The sequence below is a fragment of the Phascolarctos cinereus genome, unplaced genomic scaffold (genome assembly GCF_003287225.1).
Source record: "Phascolarctos cinereus isolate Bilbo 61053 unplaced genomic scaffold, phaCin_HiC Scaffold_3;HRSCAF=262, whole genome shotgun sequence".
Taxonomy (NCBI): Eukaryota; Metazoa; Chordata; class Mammalia; order Diprotodontia; family Phascolarctidae; genus Phascolarctos; species Phascolarctos cinereus.
Window position 1 is genome coordinate 138,552,299 of NW_027555736.1, and position 9,210 is coordinate 138,561,508.

Here is a 9,210-nt window from a genome sequence, read left to right on the forward strand (position 1 = left end):
GTATAGGATAATAATAACATAATAATAACATCAATAATGGTAATATCATGCTCATGATAAACAAGTAAAAAATACAATAATATTTTGGGGACATTCAGACATCACTTCAATGAGCAATAATAAAGGCTGATAACAGATTAACACCTTTGGTTTTGAATATAACTGAAAATGGCTTACATCTAGATACAGCCTACAAAATACCTATGATACAGGATTAGAATCAAAAGGATCTCCATGGGTGACAACCAATGAACCCAGACAACAATAGGCTGAAGGAAAAGCATCAAACACTTGGGTCATATAGATTTCTCTGTGGAAATGAAGATGGAATATGATGGAAATTCAACACCAAGCCATTGCCTGGTTATTGAAGGGTTATCTTCATTGAACTTGGATTTAATAATGACTATGGCTCATGCAAAGAAATGGTGGACATCACTGCAGTCTACACAAATTTAACATCTATTGAACACCTAGTAAAACATGACTTGGTAACTAGACCTACATACCAGAAGCTCACTGTCTTGTATGAGATGGCAGATGACATATCTCCATACTAAAAAAATTTGTTATTGTTCAGTCATTTCAGTCACTCTTCATGACCCCATTTGGAGTTTTCTTGGCAGAGATATTGGAGTGGTTTGCCATTTCTTTCCCTAGCTCACTTTATAGATGAGGAAACTGAGGCAAAGAGAGTTAAGTGACTTCCCCAGAGTCACACAGGTAGTAAGTGTCTGAGGCAAGATTTGAACACAGGAAGACACTAAAAATACGGATTTCAAATATTCTGGAGAACTCAACCAATAAACTGTACTGGAACCAGACCATTATCATTAACTTTGCTATTCATGCCTCATCACCACCCTCAATTGCCTCTGCTCCTGTGGAGGGCTGGAGGACAGAGCAAAAAAAACTCCTCCCATAGCTTCCCTTTATAGAGGGCTCAGAATTTCCAACCCACTCTTAATTTCCCACCAGCTGTTCTGCTTGGCTTTGACTCTACCAACATCATGTCCTCTGGCTTTATGCCTTCTGACTCCCTCCCCTTTTTGGCTTCCTTTTGCATATTCTCCTTTGGATAAGTTCCTTGAAGGACTTACTTTCTTTCTTTCTTTCTTTCTTTCTTTCTTTCTTTCTTTCTTTCTTTCTTTCTTTCTTTCTTCCTTTTTTCTTTCTTCCTTTTTTCTTTCTTCTTTCTTTCTTTCTTTTTCTTTCTTTCTTTTTTTCTTTCTTTCTTTCTTCCTTCCTTCCTTTCTTTCTCTTTCTTTTGTTCTTTCTTTCTTTCTTTCTTTTTCTTTCTTTCTTTCTTTTAATTTTGTCTCCCAGTGATTAGCACAGTACTTGGCATTTAATAAACAGTAGGTGCTTAACAATGTTTGTTATATTGTATTATCACATACTGAACTGTTGCTTGCAATTACCCAGATATAACATTGATAAAAGGAATGGTTTTAAAAGATTTCTCCATCTCAAATACTCATACTCTCTAAGCTGCATGGAATGAAAAGCTTTCAAAGCATAGAGCCCTGCAAAAAAGGTCAAAATCAGGTGGGAAAAGAATGAGGCACATACCATCTCTGTGGTCCCGTCTGCTACTGGAGTTCTATGGAGATGCTTTCAGGGAGCCCACAAAGCAGGAGCTTACATCCTAATACTCTTGTTTAACTACTAAAGGCATTTAGTTTATCCATCTGTGCAAGTATCTATAAAACACTTCATAGGAAGGAATAATGAACTTGTCCCAGGACCATTCCTACCTGAATACTGCAAGAAGAAGAAGAAGAAGAAGAAGAAGAGAGAAGAATATAGTAACAACAACAATAATCCTGTAATTGAAGTCAGCATGGTACAGTGGAGAGAGACCTGGCATCAGAAAGGCCTGTCCCGTCTGTGACACAATACTGGCTGTGTAACCTTGTGCAATTCACTTAACTTCTGGATGTCCCCGGAAATCTCCAAATCTCTAAGACTAGGATTTGCAGAGAAAGAGTTGCTCTGCCTTGGTAGAGGGTATGTTCCTCACCAGGAGCTCCCTTCACTGATGAGATCACAGGGTCAGGTGACAACAACAACTGACACGGAAATAGCCCCTTAAAGTTTTCAGAGTCCTTTAATACATTATTTCATTTGAGCCCCACCACAGTCCTATGAAGTGAGTATTACCACTGGTATTATTATCCCCATTTTACAGATATGGAGATAACTGAGGCCCTATGAGGTTGCCACAGTCAGAGCTGAAAAGGTCAGAGGTGGGATTTAAATCTAGGCCTTCCTGACTCTAAATCCAGCTTGCTAGATCCACATGAACCTTGCTACAAGTTAGAAAAAGGTCACCTCTGGTTTGCAAAGCAGAGAAACAATGAGTAATGCATACAAAGCACCATGCCATGATATAAACAACCCACAAAAACCAGCCCCATCTTAGGCCTAGAACATCGTGGTTTTAATGGTAAAGCGAAAGGTGCTTCATTCTTCCCCCTTCCCTCTGCCTACCCAAGTGCCAGCAGTAGGAAGAGGGGAATGTGGTACCTTGTGCTTTACTTATAAAAGTGTGATGTTAATGAGCTCAGCAGGAGCAGGCATCATAGGGGTGTCCTTCCCCTCCATTGCCTAGCCCAACTGCCCAGTTTCCACTGTTTGACAAAGGGCCCAGTAAACGTAAAAAGGCATCTACAGAAAGTTTGGGGGAGCCCTTTCCCCAATACTTTCTGTAAATGCCTTTTTACCTCCCTCTCCCCAGTTGTTCTCTGACACTGCCTCCCTCATACACACCCCCATTGGAAGGAAAGTAGAGCATTCAGGCTCTGCTCCCCCTTCCTAACAATTGTGAGTAGGGACCCTCCAGATCCTACCCTACCCCCACTGAGGGACAGACATGGATGCTCATATCTCTCAAATAATAGGGAGTGACTGACTATAGTCCTTCCATTAAGATGGAGGACTACTATTTCTTACCATCCACCCTTCCATTGATGAGGTTTAGGGGTTCTGGGACCCCAAGATCATGACATGCAGGTCCTGTCCAAAAGAATTCGACCCAAGCCTTCTTTCAGCCAAAGACAAGGTTTATTAGAACATCCATCATATTGGGAGACTCTTAAGGAGTCTGAACATTAGTGAGCTATTGGCTAGATTTTAAGAATCATAAGCATCTTAATGGAGACAAGATGGACCTTATATAAAGAAAGGCTGTGGGAGGGATCTAGGAGTGGCCAAGTAGTCTTGGAGGGGGAGAGGGGCTCTGGGCTGTGAGGTAACAGAAAGCCACTTGGCCAAGAGACAGTGGAGCCTAGATAGGATTAAGGGTGGGAAGTGGCCATAGGGAGGTAAGACAATGGAGGGCTAGGCTAGGTTAAGGGTAACAGAGAATTGGGAGACTGGGTGTAGCCACAATGAAAGGCTAGTTGATGGTATTATAGACTCAGGCAAATGCCAGAGATTTGGCCATGTGGGAAAGTCCTGGGTTTTTCCTTTTTGGGGTCTAGATCCCACCCTCATTACCACTATACCTATACAACCTCCAGGGCTTCATTTACTGCTCTAGAACGTGCCAATGTCCCCTGAGCATCCCAAGGTTTTGCCATTAACCCTGTAATTGAACCCTAAGAACTAAGAGTCCTTTATATCCACCCATGGCTAAAGCCTCCAAACAGTGTTGTCTTCCTCAATTAGACTATGAAAGTGAATTCCTTAAGAGTGGGTACCATCTTGCTTTTCTTTTTGCATCTCCAATTCTTGGCATAATTTTTAACCCTTAGTATGCACTAAATAACTTCTCTTCCATTCATTCATAGTAAGAGAAAAAGGAGAAGACCGGAAGTCTTAATTTGATCTGAAGGCTCTCTTCTGATATCAATCTCCTCTTTTCTTCCAAGCATAAGCACTTAAGTCATCCCAATGAATTATCTGGCCACTGGACCCAGATGGCTCTGGAGGAAAAAGTGAGGCTGGTGACCTTGCACAGCCCTCCCTCACTAATATCAAAGTCAGTTGCAAGTCATGTCATCATCTCCCTGATGTCATAGTCCTCTTCAAGAATGTAGGACAAACACAACAAGAAAAATTACAGAATGACTTTCCTTGGAAGTTAATGTTTTCACTCTTGTTTACCATATAAACAGTCAGTCCTTTACATGGAGAGTAACATGGGATTTGTCAAAAATTGATAGAAATTATTTACCTGCCTCCACTTCCAAAGCAATGTCACTTATTCTGAACAGCAATGTAAGCGTTTCGGATCATAGGTCAGTGTTCTTTTCTATTTCTTCTCCCGTGTTTTTCTGTTCACTGGATGGAGACCTTAACAAAATGAGCCGGTTGCCAAAGGCTAGTCACTTGGTTACCACTGTGCTTTGTGCCAAAAAGAGCCAAGGCACCTCCCCTCCCAAATGGTTTGAGACATCTTGGCTGGCAAAGGTTGTCGGGGGTTAAATGGCTAAGGGTCCTGGTCTACTCTCTTAGCTTTTCCCCTTTTATCTCCTCCCCAATCTTTTAAGATATTAGAGGAATCTTTGAAGGGCTAAGGCTCATCATGTTCTTGATTGACAGGATAGGGCAGTAGATTGAACAATTTTCAGATGTACTCTGTTCACTTAATGATTAGTCTTCGGGGGGGGGGGGAAATGAAGTCTTATTGCAGTGAGGCAAGGTTTATAAAAGCAGGGCTCATCCATAGAGACATGGAACCCTGGGAATAGGAACAGGTCTAGGCAAAAATATGAAGTGGGCCCCTCCCCCGGCTTTGCTGCCCTTTTTTCCACTCCTGAAAACATACTGCCATATGTCACTGAAGAAAAGGGAGCTGGAGAGTTGATAAAGTGTTACCTTGTGTAGGCCTGTTTGCATTTGAAAAGAAACCCAACAGAAGAATTCGATGAAGTTTTAATGGTAGCAGAACTCAAGCCCCAAGCCCACTGGTGTGGGACTTTCTCTTCACTGGTGGAGATCAACATCCCAAGTAGAGTAGAATTGGAGAGGAGAAGAGAAAAGAGAGATCTGGTCTCTTCTATCTCTTTGGGTTCTTCTAGCATCCAGTAGTTTTTCTGGCTTCTGTTGCTGTTGTTCATCCTTTGTTCTCAGAGGACCAATAACATCCCAAAGGTAATGTCTGGACTTGAGTGTGAATTGTATTTAAGTGAGGCAGAGCTGAATTAAATCATCAGCCTCACTCTCTCCTGTAGTCATCAAAGTCCAGTGGCAAGACTTTAGAGAGAAGATGGGAGATGCCAATTTCTGTTCAGGTTACTAAAGGGGATTCAAAACTCTGAGAAGAAGGCAACATGTAGATCTTCAATCATATCCTTGTTCTCAGCTTGCTACACTAGAGATTTCAAGGAATTTTCCCCTTGGGTGAGATCTGACACTCTCTCTCGGTTGAGCTGAATTACCTTGCTCTTAATGGGAGAATTCCTTCAATCTGTATTGTCTAGCACATATTCTCATATACACATATACACACACATATATGTATATATACATATACACGCATATATACTTTCTTTGATTTCTATTTTGTTACTGACTTGAATAAATATGTTTCTTTGATATTTGGTACGTGTGTTCAGTATGGAACTGGCATTTAGTGGGAAGGGAGTCAAGCCTTGGATATAAAGATTGGGACCTCTTTTTCCCCCTTAAAGAAACAGAGATTGGGAGTTTAGCTTGGACCTAAAAATTACATCTCTTAGATAGATATATTTTTAGTCCTGTACCCTCCCTCTCTGAGGAGAAAAGAGTGGCAGCCAGCCTGTGGCCTTCAACCTCCTGCTTTCCCCCCGCCCTTCCCCCCCCCACAGGAATTAGAGTCTCCCTTGGAGAAGGGTTGGGGCAGAAGACTCTACTGATGTTATCTATTCCCACTTTGAGCCACACATGACATCAGAGGGGAAGGGAAGGCAATAAGCATTTCTAGAGTACCAACTATATCCTGGTACTATGTGGCAGGCATTGTGCTAAGCACTTTACAAATATTATCTCATTTGAGCCCCACAACAATCCCACAACACGTTGGAAGTGACGTATTAGGGAAGAGACATCTTCGGGGTCCTTCAAATTACACCACATAAGCAATTGCCTCTTCTTGCCTGGATAATGAAGGTAGAGCCTTACACGTAGGAAAGAGGGGTAAAGAGCATAGAATGTTGTTTCTGTTCCCTCCCTCTCTCCCTTTTATGCGTACCCCTCAGGACTCACCATAGGGTCAAGAAACAGCATATTGCCATGTAACATAAACCAGTCCAATTTGAATTTATAAGAACTGAGGAAGAGCTTAGTAACTAAATAAAGCCAGTCAAGGAGAATTAGTCAAAGAAAGCAAGTAAGCTTTGGAGTAAGTTAGCTTTTGGCTGAGTCTTGAAGGAGTATTAGATGTGACTTAATGGTATGGGGGGAAATTTATGGGGTAGAGAATGGCAACAGGAAAAGCAAAGGAAACTAGTAAGTCATATATTTATCTCATCTTTTCATAGCAAGATCCTGTATCATATATTTAAGGCATAGTGGATGAGGGGGTGGGGTGTCCGTGGAATTAAGAAATTTGCCATTTTCATTTATGAACCCTTTTTTCTGCTCCCAAATCAGTATTTTATTATTACATGTCAATTGTATCTGCTGACTGTATCCTTATTACATCAGTAATGAACAGACATGCTCTCAATGCATCACATAAAAAGTTGTCAAATGAAGTACCAACAGCTGGCTGTGCAGATGTCAACAACAGCTGCATTTTGTCATCTTGAGCTGTTTGAGCACCAGTTAATCTCTCTATCTTCCTTCCTCTCAAAACTTTGACATTTATGCTTGAAATTATTCTTTCATCCTAGATAAGCAAATTCTGAAATTGCACCCAAATGCACCTAGTCCCTTTTACAAAGTTAAGTTGTTTGGGGTTTCTCTTCCCTCAGAAATTTGACATTAGAAAAAAAGAGAGAGTATTGCCTCCAGATGATTAGCAAAAGAAATCTCAGCTGAAGGGAAGATCTAATCTGTTAATTATACCACAACAAAAGATCTAAATGGTACGATAACCTTCCACATTGTTTGATCACCTATAAATGTATTTCATTAGGAAATCTGGAAATAAAATAAGTAATTCACCCAGCCTTTTCCTTGCAACTGACTTCTATGATCTAATCACCTTTTAGGAGGTATAAAAGGTCAACTTCACTGAATTTGAGCCCCAAATTGGGATTTCCGCTTGCCAAGTAGTAGCCTCAAAGACAATATCACTGTTTATCTGGTCAATTAATACAATTACTGCTTTGAATGTTTGTTTCATTCATCCTAGAAGACCTAACATCACAACACCCACTAGGTACTATTCAAAATGAAATCAGAAACATCAAATTGAAAAGCAGAGGCTACATTCAGAGCAATGTGTCCCAAGAGATGGAGTCTTCGACTAAATCACTGTAAGGTAGAATCGTGACTGTAACCTTCAAAGGGCTGTGTTCTAGCCTACTGGTAGTAACTGTGATAGAAGCATAGATAGGAAGCAGGAAGTGCAAGCACAGTCCCAAATACAAAGCAACAAAAAGTGGGGCCCTACCTCTTCTGTGTGTTATAAATACACTTAAAAAGTCACAGCATTTTCTCCAAACTTCAGCTGCCCAGGCAGCCAAAACATGATTTAATGAGGAAAAGAATACCTGTGAAAAGCATCCCTAAATAGTCTTCAAATTAGAGCTCCTTATTGGAGAAGCATTTTGCATTTTACTTGATTTACAGAGAAGTTATTACCTAATCAGTTTGAAGACTGATATACTTACACATAACGAAAGACAGTATGGCCTAGCGGACAGAGAGCCAGCCTTGGCATCAGGGAGACATGGGCGAGTCCTATCTCTAATATACAAGGCTTAGTACAGTTTTAAGTCATTAAAGCTATTAAAGATTATAACTGTTCTAAGCCCTTTGGGACATTCTGTACATTGGCGATGAGCCATGGACAACTCATTTCAGCTCAGTGCTCCCAGACAGCTCTCTAAGACTCCAAATTACAGCTGGTATGCTCTATTGGTACAAGTTTCTCTCACCTATGATCATATATCTGGACCATTTTTTTAAACCTATGTGTAAAGTTGATTATTCATAGTGAACCTTGCTTTCAGTTTCTTGTTGATATTAACCTCTGCCCTGATTAATTAAATAGCTTATCACTGAGGTGCTGACCTCTGCTCTTAATGCAAACCCTTTTAAACTTATTTCCTTCTGAAGGAAAGTGAACTTATCAAAAGAGGGCAACCTTGACTAGGTTAACATTTTGCATTAATGTGGGAAGTATTGCTGTCTGTCCTCAAGATTGAGCATGGAATAAGCATGAATTGAGCTCAGGGAAGGGGACCTCGAATGTTCACCTCCTTCCGAATTAACATGGGGCTTCGTCATTTTATTTACAGTGCTACAAACTCTCTGGACAATGGACACACTCATATTCAAACACAAAAGTTAAACAAATATGATTTTCAGATCACCTATACCATGAATTAAGTGAAACACAACATAAGGATATAACAGCAATTAAGACAAAGGAGAAAGAGGAAACAAGAAGAAGGGGAGTTTTAAAGAAGAGTCTAAAATGCTTTGCTAATGAATTTGGAGTTGGCTACAGGAGAAAGAAAAGACATGTAGTGATCTATTATTATCATTAACATGTAGCTATCTACTGTCTCTCATTTATATTATACGATAAGCACTTACTCAATCAAATCATCACTTGCCACTAGTTACACTCACTCATGACCTCCTGTCCATTGACTTCTCCCACTTCCAACCTTGTGACCTTGGGCAAGACACATAACTATGCCTCAATTTCCTCATCCGTTTAAAAAAAAAAGAAGGGGTTGGTGCAGCTGTCTTCTGAGGTCTCTTTCAGTTCTAGATTTATGAACTCTGAACTCTGTAGGTACTCTCTTTTCCTATGCAGAGCTCCTGGAAAGTTCAGAACTATGTCATTCAGGGACACAGCATTTGTAAGAGTTCTCAAATAGACTTCCAAAATATTGGAACCACTCTGTGGACTGACTCTAAGACTCAAAGTTACATAAACTCTCCATCCAACTTGCATAGGCAAGGGATTCCTGTCCTTGCCAGACTTTAAAATCCACTATCCCCACACATCCACAACTCAAGACCTTTTCACTCATAAATGGGCCCGAAGACAAAGGGACAAAAAGACATGATCTATCCCAGCCAAGGGGAAAAGGAAGAAGG